Source organism: Lycium barbarum, chromosome 10 (assembly GCF_019175385.1).
Source record: "Lycium barbarum isolate Lr01 chromosome 10, ASM1917538v2, whole genome shotgun sequence".
Classification (NCBI taxonomy): Eukaryota; Viridiplantae; Streptophyta; class Magnoliopsida; order Solanales; family Solanaceae; genus Lycium; species Lycium barbarum.
The window spans coordinates 23,464,467-23,478,042 of record NC_083346.1 but is presented as its reverse complement, the minus strand read 5'-3'; positions in this window follow the sequence as shown (position 1 = coordinate 23,478,042).

Genomic DNA, 13,576 nt, shown 5'->3' with positions numbered 1-13,576 from the left:
AAATTACATAGTGTATTCATAATATGGAGAATATAATCAAATCCGGTCGGATCTCCGGCGAAATACAAAATACACTGTATTTTCATTCAAAAAAATGGAGAATACACTCAAATCCATTTCAGAATACATCTAGTTTGCCCAAAAAATACACTCAGCCAAATACACATAGCTCATACCTACACTAAAAAAATGACGAATACACTCAAATACATTGTATTTACACTAAAAAATGGAGCATCAGTGTTGAGGCGTAGAAGAGAAGAGTTTGGCTTATATTTCCTGGGAAATATTCTGGTGTGACTCTTCCTCTTTCGTAATTCAGAGTTTGGCTTATATTTCCTGGGAAATATTTTGGTGCGACTCTTCCTCTTTCGTAATTCAGAGTTTGGCTTATATTTCCTGGGAAATATTCTGGTGCGACTCTTCCTCTTTCGTAATTCTCGTGTCCATCACTCGTTTCACTTACATCTTCACTGTCAAAGGCAAATCCTGTAACTCTGACGACTTCTGCTTCTTGCCTGAAACCCTAATCCTCAACATTGCCGTTGAATCACCGGATCTCGGCACTGGTCTCCAAAACTACTACTGCTCTGTTTTTCAGGATCTAATCGTCGATGGCTTCCTCTCTCCCAATTTCGAGTCTCTGGATATTGAAAACCTAATCGTGGTATGATTGTGGACAGAGATAATGGAGAGAAACACTGTGAAGATTGAGAAAGAAAGAGAGAGAAGAGTGTTTGAAATAGTGGAATTGGATACAAGCCGTATATGTAGCACAGTAACTTTATGTTACTGCAGTAGCTATGGATGGAAAATTTACAATATTGTATAGCTATGAATGGTAATAAAAATAAAGTGTAGTTATTAACCATAAATACATCTTAGAGTTAGCTATGCCATATAAAATTAAAATATGGGCTTCAAATGAGTGATTGTTTTTTCTTCGTTTTCCTTCTTTTTTTGTTGTACTTCAGTTATTTTGTGTGACACTCTTTCTTTATTACATAATTTATTTCAAAAAGTATGATATTTTTCTAAATTTGAAAGTAAAATAACTTCAACTTTATTACTTTTACACTTAATAAAATACATTTAGTCACAGAAATGTCATAACAAGTTTAAGACCATAATTTTCAAAAATCTCTTTTTTCCCCTTAAACTTTGTGTCAAGTTAAACACCTCCACATAAATTGGGGCGAGGAACGTAAGTAGTTAACAAAAAGTAGGAAAAAAAGGTTAACTAGCTTTAACCAGAGGTGGATTTACGTTGCGTGGTGCCATGGACACTAGTTACATGAGGCTCCTGCTAAGCCCAGGCCCAAACACAGGATATTCAAGTACTAATATTTTAATTAAAAAGGTATAATTTGTATAATATTTGTTTACTGCTTAATTAATATAATTCAGTGGCATGTTAAATATGTATTATTGATAAGTTTTCTTAGTTATAAAGTTTCTTAATTACTTAATTAGACAATTCTTAAACAAAATATTATTTATGAAGAAGGAAGTTTGGCAGGAGAATTATCAAAGATCAAAGAGATACAAGCGACTCGACATTTGTAAAATAACATGATCTAAATTCTATAAAATAATTACAACTCAATGAAAATTATATTATTTATTATTTTTTTCGACATTTTTATGAATTTGTGAGTGTATGATTTTGTTATTTATAAATAGAAATAGATTTTTTGAAATTTATTAAGTTTTAATTTCACTCATGATATTTCATGCTGCAAGAGTTTATGTTAGTTAAATGGGGTGATTTAAACTTAGTTTTAGACGAAATTAAGAAGAAAAAAACTAAATTCATTAAATGAACCTCAAGAATCAATTTAGTTCTTCATATATATTTTATACTTAAAAAAATATTAATCATCAGTTAAAATTGTAATTTATAGTACTTTTGGTATATTTTTTTAGACACATTAATTTTAATTTAAAATATTAAATTGATCTAATTTAATTTAACTTCAAAGTTTAGTCAAATTAACTCCCGAAAAATGAAAATTCCCATATAAATTGAAATGAAGAGAAAGTAATCAGTAAGATCTAATAATGCTCCCCTTAGAAACGAATATGAAGCTCCACAGTTGCCTAATTTTTAACCAAATGTATAATGACAAATAATGTAAAGGGTAATCTAATACTCCATTCGGTTCATATGATATGGTGTTATAGGTCGGACACACCTCTTAAATAATTACTTATCCCTATAAAGTGGGAAGCGTTTTCACTAAATTATCCTTAATTAAAAAGTAGCAATTTAATATAATTTTTTGGTTATGTAAAAATTCATTTATCTAAATAAGGGTAAATTTGAAGAAGAAAAAAAGTTACTCCATTAATATCTTCTTGATTATGTAAAAACTATTTATTTTGAACTAAAATAAAAGTTAAAAATATCATAATATAAATTAAAGGGTGTAAGAGGCTAAAGCAGATTGACAAAATATTGTAAGGGCCCATGTCAAATGGGCTGAAGAAAAACAATTGAATGTTAAAAATGGGACATGCAAGGAAAAGGCAGCAGCAGCCATGTGTAAGTAGCTTGATATCACCAACCAATCAAAATTCTTGTTTTTGCAATGTGAGGACAACAAAAGATTGAGATCGGCCGTTATATATAGTAGTAGTAATATGTATAGTAGTAGATTGGTTCATTACACACGGCTTTGATACCATGTTTGAAGTAAGGATCGAATTGCGAAAGGAAAAGAGATTGACACCGTAAAAGCAAAGAGAAGTTTCATAGAGAGGAAAGATATTCTCTCAGGATTTCACCGACCTAAAAATTATCTTTTATATCTGCGCACTTCTAGGGCCGGCTCTACCATACGCCACTAAAGCAATGACTTGAGATTCAAACTTTTTAAGGGGCCCATTTTTTCTAAAAATTTAGCACATATATATTATTAATTTTATGTATTTATTGTTTTCCCACATTTACTATTCTTATTATCTTATTATTAAATATTCTAGGAAAAAAGCTCAAATATACCATTGAACTATCCGAAGTGGCTAATTCATGTCACTCGTTAATAGTTGAGTTCATTTATGTCATCGTTGTGACATATTTGGTTCATTCGTGCCACTAGCTACTAACGGAGTCCTACTACTGCCAGATTTACCTAAACTCTTTATTACTTACCAACCCCCACCCCTTTTTGATGGTGGCATATGTGAGCCATTTTGTTAAGTTCAATGGCATGTTTGAGTCTTTTTCAATAATACATGACTCTCTTGGGTAACAATACTAACTTATATTGTTTTTCCATTTATCATTAATGAATTAATAAAATGAAAAAGGAGCTTTTAATAGCTATATTATCAATCGAAAAGGATTTATTATAACAAATCGATTATAAAATAATAATTAATGATTTCACATCTAAAAAATCTAGAAAAATAGACTTTAAATAAAAATATATGTGATGATCTTTTTTTTTCTTCCTAAATACAGGATTTTTATATCAAGTTTGGCTTTAGGCTCCCAATCATGTTGAGTCGGCCCTGGGCATTTCTAGTATATTTATATGTACAAAAGAGTTGCAAAATTAGACAGAGCAATTACAAGGGGAAAATGAAAATGCTACTCCCTCCATCCAATATTAGTTGGCCACATTACTAAAAGTATCTGTCCCAAAATACTTGTCCATTTACAAAATCAAGATACAACTAATTAATTTTTTTCCTTAACTTTAATTGTTTTTCAAAGTAACCAATATTGATTAGAGTGTAATTTATTGAAGAGAGACAAGGGTAATATAGTAAAAATACACTTTCATTTATGATTTCTTAAAGGGCGTGTAAAAGAGAAAGTGGTCAACTAATATGGGACGGAGGGAGTATTACAAATGTGTAATGGCTAACAATCAAAGCTCAGTTGGACCAAGCAGTTGGGCCTTCATTCTTTGGGCCAGCTCTGTGTAATGGACCAATGTGAACAGACTAGTTTCTCAAAGGAATTTTTACTCATTATAGCTTCTTTTAAGACCTAATTATTAATATTAATTACCCTTTTATTTAATTATATTTATTAGCTAATTAACTTTTCTAAATTACAAATGGTAGCTATATCAAAAATACATACCCAAACACATATATCTTTCCTTTTTCCCAATCACTACCCATTTCAGATTTTTTATTTCTCAAAACCCTAAAAAATCTCTCTCCCCTTCTCTCAACCACCACTACCATGGTCGCGCCGCCCCTCTCTCTCTTCTCCCTCTCCCTCTGTGCTCACCCCTCTCTCTCTCTTTTCGTTTTCTAGGTCTGATTCCGAGTTAGTCTAAATTTCTTCTAATCTTCCTCAAATTTTGCATATAGCATTGTCCAAGTATTTCCAATCAATTCCAACTGCACCCACTTACACTCCTTCACTCCAACAAGAAAAGAAAAATAGAGAAGAAAAAAAGTTGAAATCTACTTTTCTCTTTTGTTTTTGCTTATCTTCTCTGATTTGATATGAAACTGGCTATGTTACGTCTTGGAAGAAGATCAATCTTTCGAGCAAGTCATAATGAGAATCTTTAATTTAGATTCTCAGATTAGGATTTTGGTAGTGGTGGAGAGATTAGGGTGATTTTGAGATGGCGGCGGAGAAGATGACGTGGAGGTGGAGAGATTAGGGTTTTATTGGTGGTGGAAAGATTAGGATTTTTTTGGTGGTGGTGGTGTCTCAGATTTGGGTTTTTGGTGGTGGTAGTGTCTCAGATTAGGATTTTGGTGGTGGTGGAGAAATTAGGGTTTTTTGGTGGTGGTAATGTCTCAGATCTGGCCGTGTGCATTTGTTAAAAGTCAAATACAAATACATTCAAAAATCTACATCTCACAAATACACTGTTTTTTTAATTTATTTGTCTTTGTATTTTTAGAGTGTATGTTTTAGTGAATTTTGTTAATATCCAAACACACTGTTTTTTAATGTATTTGTCATGTATTTGAATTTTTTTGTCTTGTATCTGAATGTATTTGTTGAAATCCATTCAAATACATGAAAATTTGAATATATTTGGCTTCATATGTAGTTGGAATGTACACAATGTATTTGAAATACATCAAAAAAAGTCACTGAAATACATCCAAAAAAAAAAATCAATAAAATACATTTAAAAAAAACACTGAAATACATTAAAAAAAAAAAAAGACACGGAAATACATTCTAGCAAAAAAAAAAATCACTGAAATACATAAAAAAAAAAACCACTTAAATATATCAAAGCAAAAAAAATTCACTAAAATACATCAATATATTAATATCTAATTTAATAGCTCCACCGTTAAAGGCTAAAATCAAGGATCCTGTTTTTTTTTACCGTGTTCTCATGTATTTGTTGGCAACAAATACACGCGAAAACATACACTATTTTGCCAAAATGTAGCTACAAATGATAATATTTAAAAGGGTAGCTATAAATGGTAGGAAGCTACAATAAGGTAGTCATTTGAGTAAGTTTGCCTTTCTCAAATTAAAGTTTTAAGGGGTCATTTGGTTGGTGGGATATATAAGGATAATAATATCGAAATATCCCATAAGATTATTTTTCTGCGTTTGGTGATGGGCATTATTTAGTCTCAAAATTATTTTGTCCCATCATTTTAGTATAAATGGTGGGATAAGTTATCTCATATAGAAGGTGGGATAAATGAATTTAATGGAATATCCTGATCTATCCTATTCCACCTACCAAACGACTCCTAAGTTCATAACACTATGTAATGCAGCGACATGCACTTTTTTGTTTTTGTTTGTGTAAAACAGGTTTCTAACAATTCTGTGAATGAAATCAATGGCACTTAGGACAACTTCAACTTTAAAACAGAGACATGATGCATATTCCTTTCTATAGAAGGAAAAAGTCCCCTTTTTAAAAAACTTATGTCTTTCTTTTAATTTGGCTGGGAAATTGTGTTGGAGTGGGCAGAAGAAGGGGTATATTTGTTGACGCAGGCCTATTCAGGATTTGAATATTATAGGTTTAACTTCGAAATTGTATCACGACATGTTTGATTTATTGTGTTTAAAGTCTATTATTTATACTTACTTTACGTATCTTATTAGCACTTATATTTGAACCAAAATTACCTAATTCAGATCAATCTATAAGTTATATACTAGATCCCCTATATGTTGATGTGGGAGTGGTGGGTCAATATATAGGTAGGTAGGAATCTTAAACACATATAGGTAACTAATTAGAAGACAAAACTGTAGAAGGAGAAGGTAATACAGAGCCTTGGGAATTGACCATCCAAGGTGCGCACTTTGAATGAAGATAATAAGAGTTTCTGCACCTATTGGATAGAATTCAGAGAGCATTATATTCATCTTTCAGTCCCACACTTCCACTATACCTTTTTCACTATTTTGTGATGCCACTTCTACTACTGATTCCATATCCGTTTCAATCAATACTTGAGTAAAATTTAGATGAACTAGAGTAGATTAAATAAAAGTAACAGATCAAAATTTTAGTCAAATACATCAATTGTTTTAGTAGTAATTTAGTTTTACCATTTCAATGTATTCGAATAAATAATATTTTTTGAATAAAGTTATTTTGCCGCACTTGATGCTTACCAACTTAGAAATTTTTAAGGGGCATTTTATTTTAACACTGTCACTTAACTTGTACCCATGCATTTCTGCCTGAAGTTCATGCATTTCTGCTTGAAGTTCAGGCAAAAATAACTGTACTTCAATCATTTTTGCATGAACTTCAGTCATATATATAACTAAAGTTCTAGCAAAAATGGTTGAACTTCAACCATATATGTTTGAACTTCAGTCACATAAAACTCCATACATTGTGTCTGAAGTTAGATTTTGTCTCAAGACTAATTTTAGACATTGTATTTCTAAAGTTGTCCAAAGTGAAATATGCGTACAAAGAAATTTAAAAAAGGGGCACAAATTAAATGACAACGTCAAAATCTTAGTGCACCTCCTTATCAACTAGTTTCAATCAAATAAGCCAACGGGCCCATAATTCTCCTTCCTTCTTTTATGTGTTTGTCCTAAAATTTTTTTATCATATTTGAATTTTTCTTTTTAGTGAATGAAGGGCAAAACGTTTACCATAGTTAATTTTTAAAATGTCGTATTTGATTTTCCTTTAAAGGAAAAAGTTTTGGAAGAGGGAGTAATGACTGTTAGTAAAAATCGAGAACATTATAGATCAGTTACTAGAAAAAGAAAAAAAAAACAAATTATGACCCACAGTTGCGTCGTGGCAAGCCACAGTCTTGGTACGCTCCCCAACGTTCCACGGTGAAAATCGTTTAGCCCGGTATACTCCCCAAGGTTCCACAACAACTCCCCGACACCTGCACTGGTGGTTGGAAGTATAGAGCTTACACAAAACTGTTGCCCAGAAACCAGAAGAATATTAGCTTTTTGTAGAAGAGAAATATTTTTCGGTGTGTTTTCAAGAAATATGTAAACCTCATTTTATAGGTAGATGAAAATAGAGTCAAGAATCAGAAACGGTGGTTAACCTTCAAAAAATAATTATGCCAATAAATCTGAATAATGGAGGAAAATAATTATTGGCATTAACTCTAGAATAATGGGTCGCTTAATTCAGAGGTTACAAATCTGCACAATAAAGTCCATAAAATGAATCTGGACATATTATTTAAGGTAAGGATATATTTGGGTAATTTCTGGTAAGGATGTATTTGGACAATTTCAAATAAGCCCAAAATATCAAAAAATAATATTTTGCAAAACCAAAATTAAGTTGGGTCTGATGTCTACCTCGCGCGCAAGGGAGGGAGAGGGGGGGAGGGGTGGGGGCAAATTCATCACTTTTGCTTACGGAGCCCAATTCTCATGTGCGCGAGGCCCATCTCTTGTTCTAGCCCATTTACTAACCCAACAACACACAATTCAATATAAGGAGGAAGGAAATACTTTCCTCCACCCATGTAGGACATTTACACTTCATGTAGGAGACAAGATAAGGAAAAAGGAACCACAAAAAAACTTTGACTTTGCATTACCAACAAAGAATCGACTAGAATATCAATACATAACTTTCACAATGACTATGTTCTACTGTACGTGACTTTGACATGAAGGGAACTTATGTTCTGTGATCTACTCGTTCTGTTTCATAATTCATTAATATTTATCCAATATTAAAATTGGCATTATATCTTGTCTGTATCCTGTTATCTTTGTCAAGCCAAACAGTATTGAGTATATACTTGCCAAAAATCTTTTTAGGCATATTATTGGAGTACTGTTGAGAATGAAGAATATATATACCATGCTTTTGCCACCATGTTTGGAGAAACCCTACATTAAACAGTTGCCAGATGCAACTAAAAAGACAAAATAAGTAACTATTTTATATATAGTGGCTTTGCTTGCTTAATGAGGATTGTTCAAAAAGGTGGACCAGTTTCTAATATACAAGGAATTATGCACAAAACCATATGCTGGAAAACTCTTAATAAGAAACATCATGAGGGTCTTCTTGGTATCTTACCTTACTTTAAGACATTTGCAATTAATTTTCACTTTTCAGCATAGATAATTAAATAAATTTACAAAATTTTGAACTAATGAAGGTCGACCTGGGAGATAAGGATGTATATAGGCTGATTAGCTATTAGCTACTAGTTGAATAAATATAGTAGCTTTCTTTGTTTGGGAGGAAAAAACAATTCAAAGCAAATGATTGAACTTGTGAACATGAAAAACCAAAAAAGCTTAAATATATATTCCAGCAGAGCTAGCCTGAAGAATAAGGGAGAGTAATTTCAAAATCATAGTCAAAAGTAAATGAATCTATCCCTCTGCGTAACTACGGTACGCCGATCTTATATGTTTTGGCCACATTCCTTTCCGCTCCGAAGAAAAAGGTTTGGATCTTTCAATATTATGTATTGAGGTATATGTGTGACCTATATTAGGTCCATAAGATACTACAAGATGGATTTGATGTTTGGACTTTTTTTCTCGAATTTTTTTGACATGTGAAGTTTACTTATTTCACGATGTAGTCCCATTGATACTAAAAACAAATATGAGACGATAAAATATAAAAAAGAGTAAACTTGAGCAAATTTGGACATTTTCCCAATATAATTAAGACTAGAACAATTATTTCAGACCTATTAATTAATTATAAATGTTGGATTAATGATCAACCACTCTTCCTTGTCACACCCTCCAACTCCCTTCCAGGCTTCCACCCGTCCAACCCGATCCACATTAGATTATCAGTTAGCAAATCAGGATTGCAATGACCTAAAATATTATAGTAGGAGTAGCACTTTTGGACATAGTCTACAATCTTAATACAGTCTATGTTTAAAGAATTAATAATGTCAATTCAGTTGCTTTCCAATGTCTGAGGACAGAACCCTATGTGACTCAAATTCCTACTTTGCAACTTGTACCTCTTCGTTTTGTTAAGTCAAACTCACATATGTGTCCCTATGCAAATTAATTGAATTATTCTCATTCCACATTTGTGGTGTGGCAAAATCTATAGGCAATTTAAAGGAATTTATAAATTGTTGATTGTACGAAAAGTCTCCAACTATCCTACTTTAGACTACATGTAAAGGATTTAATGACACGAAATAGTCATATACTTGTTCAATAATGTGAATTTAACTAATATTGTTGAAGGGCTACTCATCAAATTAGAGAAGTGTTTTCCCACTTACCCTTTTTGGTTTTTCTTTTCTTGGAAAGGCTGCTCCTTCACATGCTTAAAAAGGTAACGACGAAACAAGGGTCTAATATGATTCAAATAAATAATATTCTTCACATTCCTTTTCTTTTTACAAAAAAAATGTTATTTTCACACCCAAAAGGTCACAGTGTTTTTTTGTGTTTCTGCTCAAAAGTTGAATCATTGGTGACTAATTAGCATTTTCTCATATCATCAATATGCGTTGCTTTCAAATCCGTGTACCATTTTATAACTTTATAAGCATGATTGCTACCATTTTCCCCTCAATTTTTGAGTTCACAAGCCAACCACAGGAATAGGCCCCTAAGTTTACCAAACTGAATTAGTCAGATTTGCATCACACGGCAAATCTAAGTAGTAGTACTAATTAAGAACTCGCAATATTATGTTTTTGTATGAATACATGGCAAAGAAGTCACGTGTGTCATTACGTCATAGTGGCAAGGGCTTAATTGGTAAAAAACGATGGCAATTGCTGATAATAACTTTTTAGTTTATTTCACAATGATGTAGTTTTCAGATAATATTTCGTTGTCATTAGACCTATCAAGCAAAGGTACTTGGTTCCTTGAATGACATGCCAAGTTCATATATTAATTGCGTATTTTTATCAAACTAGACTGCGTTGGTGATGCAGTTCATTTTCTTAATTATATGGCACCCTCTCCCAAGTCCCAATATCTCTAAAAGACTATACTTACCCAAGTTTCTTCTAATAAAAACTACAAAGAGTTATCAGATTTTACAAATAATGACATCGGAAAGTAATTAATTAAAGTCGAATTGCTTATGATTTAAGAACCTCATCGACATGTGTTGAGAAAATCACACATAATTTAATTATTTTTAATATGATAAAAAATAGTGTTGTGATTTTATCATGTTAGTGAGTAAAATTCTCTTTAAGGTGACAAAGAATTATTTATAACTTTACTATATATAATGGGTAAGTTCTGTAATTGTACATAAAATTAACATGTTAATTATCGATACTTTATATGTGCGACAACGTACTTGAATTCGGAAATGTTCTCGATAAGTTGTCAAAAAATTAACAAAGGAATACAACAAAAATTAGTACGTACATGCAGTTACTTAAGCAATATTTTTGTTTTTGTCTTCACAAAGCAAAGATTTAAATTGCCATGCTAATCATGTATGATTTAAATACAAGATTTTGTCAATGCACGTGCTAAGACTTCCTTTCTTATCTTGTCGAACTATTCCTTACTTTAATCATGTGAAAATGTTCCTTTTTGTTTACTTTACATAACTTTACAGTTTAACTTTTTAGAAATGATGATTTTCATTACTACGAGTGTTGATTCCAATTAATATGTAATTGAGACATAATTATTTTTGTTGAACTTTTTATTGCTCCAATATTTCTCAAAATATAAAGCGGAGAAGGAAAAAATTAATTACATGATTAATTTCTAATATTGGTTCTTGATTTCTTTAAAGAGTCGAACTTTTGATTTGTTTTTTACTCGGAGGGGATATTATAGTATTGTTTTTTTATTCGTATCTTGCGTATCTTAATTGTTTTGTTTTTTCAGTTATTTTAATTTCTTAGGTTGCGACAAAAATGAGAAACTACCAAACGGTTTTGCAGTTCCCGATTCTCAACCAAACATTTTTAATGAACCAAAAACTGGTCCAATATTTTAGTCAGTAATTGGCTATTGATCGAATTAGAGTTTTTTTTTTTTTTGGCAAATAAATATCTGATATTATTTATCTGCAAATAAATCGAATTAGAGTTTTTTTTTTTTTTTTGGCAAATAAATATCTGATATTATTTATCTGCAAATAAATATCTGACATTATTTATCTGCAAATAAATATCTGATATTATTTATCAAGTAAAACTGTACAGTCCAAAGAAACAAAAAAATCCGTCAAGCCTGAGCTATCAGCCTCAGTGTTTGAACATAGCATCATTCTAAATTCCCTTTAAGGATAAAAATACAAACTATTCAATTTCCTAGGCAGTCTACTCTATATGGCACCTCTACCGTGGATATTGTATAATTCACTGTTGCAGTATTATTCCTTCCTCTATAATGTATGAGAGACCACTCCAATTTATTAATTTTGTCATCTCATTGGTGTTTCCTCCATATAATTAAAGAAATCATACTACTAAAGAACAATTGTGAAGATGTCTCATTGGCATTATTGCATAAAGGACTATACTGTCAATTATCCCTCATTGAGCCAATCTTTCTCAGGTTTGAGACTTCGTGCATATTGCCAGCCTTAGAATAAAGGTCTATCTTTGTGATCCCATGTTATTGCACACTATTTTATTTCCATGGTACTTTTTGGACTGTCCCTATCAGTTTCATATATATATTCTTCTGTATAGAAAATGCAACCATCCGAATAAGCTTCCATCTATCCAACATCGAAATACTTTAATTTTAGTATCTTTTTATTACCCAAGAAGTTGTACCAGCTTTCATTCCGCACATTGACCTTCCCATTTCACAATAAATATGCATATATTTCACCCAAAACCACCCAACGACGTCCTGTAGTGGATGGGGCTGCTCCGCTCTTAAAGTCAGAGGTCTCGGGCAGGGCCGTCTCAACACTATTGGGGGTCGAAAGCCAAACTTCAAATAGAGGTCCTAATTTTTATTAAAGGAAAGATAGTCATATATACAACAACAACATACTCGGTGTAATCCCAACAAGTGAGTTTAGAGAGGGTAGAGTGTAAGCAGACTTTCGGCTCAGGAAAAGCAAATCAAAGCAATCCGGAAAAGAATTAACAGAAGTAAAGAAGCCATGATAAAATACTAAATAAAGCATGATAAAGCAGTCTGGAAAGAAGAAACGAAAAGATCGTCATATATATTTTTATTTAAAATCTACTTTTCTAATTTTTTTAGATGCGAAGTCCTTAATTACTATTTTATAATCGATTTGTTCTAACAATTCCTTTTCAATTGTTGATATAGCTAATTCATTTAATCTCTCTTGAGACATTGTCGATCTTAGATAAGATTTTATCAATTTTAACAATTTATATATAAAATACATCTTTAAAGATAAAATGGGGCCCCAAAAAAGTTAGACCCCCGAACAATTACTTTATTAGTATTATAGTCGAGCCACCCCTGATTACAAAGCTCCTTCTCTGTAAGGTAAACTTTCTTTTCCTCTTAAGTCTTAAAATTTTCCCTTCTTCTATTAATCATCATTATTTGCACAAACTTTTCAGTCAAGTTTCTTTATTTCTTTTATTATACTAATCTCTCTGCACGTGCGTTACACGTGAATTTATGTACCTTTTCTACAATGGAAGACGATGAGAACGAACAAGGAGGAACATAGCTCAGGTCATCGACAACTCGAGCAAGAAGGAGAAACCGACATAGCTTTGAATATGTCGAGCAAAATTAGGGATTTGGGCTACAATTTCCTATTTTACTCTTTCAATTTTTTTATTTTGCATTTTGGACCTTCCACGTTTTTTTTTTTTTTTTTGCACTATGAACCTTTGTGTCTGATTATATAAAATCAACCCATGGGGCTATAATTTGTTTTAAAAAAAAAATGAAAGAAGAAGTATTTGCAAATGCAAGTAATGAACATTATTGACCATTTTCAGAATATGAAAACTTGTCAAGGACAATTATAAATGATTGTGTGTGTCTATATATATATATACTAGTTTTCGGGCAAGCGCTTTGCGCGTGTACCCTATTTCAATGCGTATATAATTTTAAAAAATTGAATATATTAGTATGACGTATTTGAGTTATAAATAAAAGTTAAAAGAGAATATATCATTTTGTCCTTTCCAATTTTGCTTTCAACTATCAAAATCATTCGATTATCTTTTT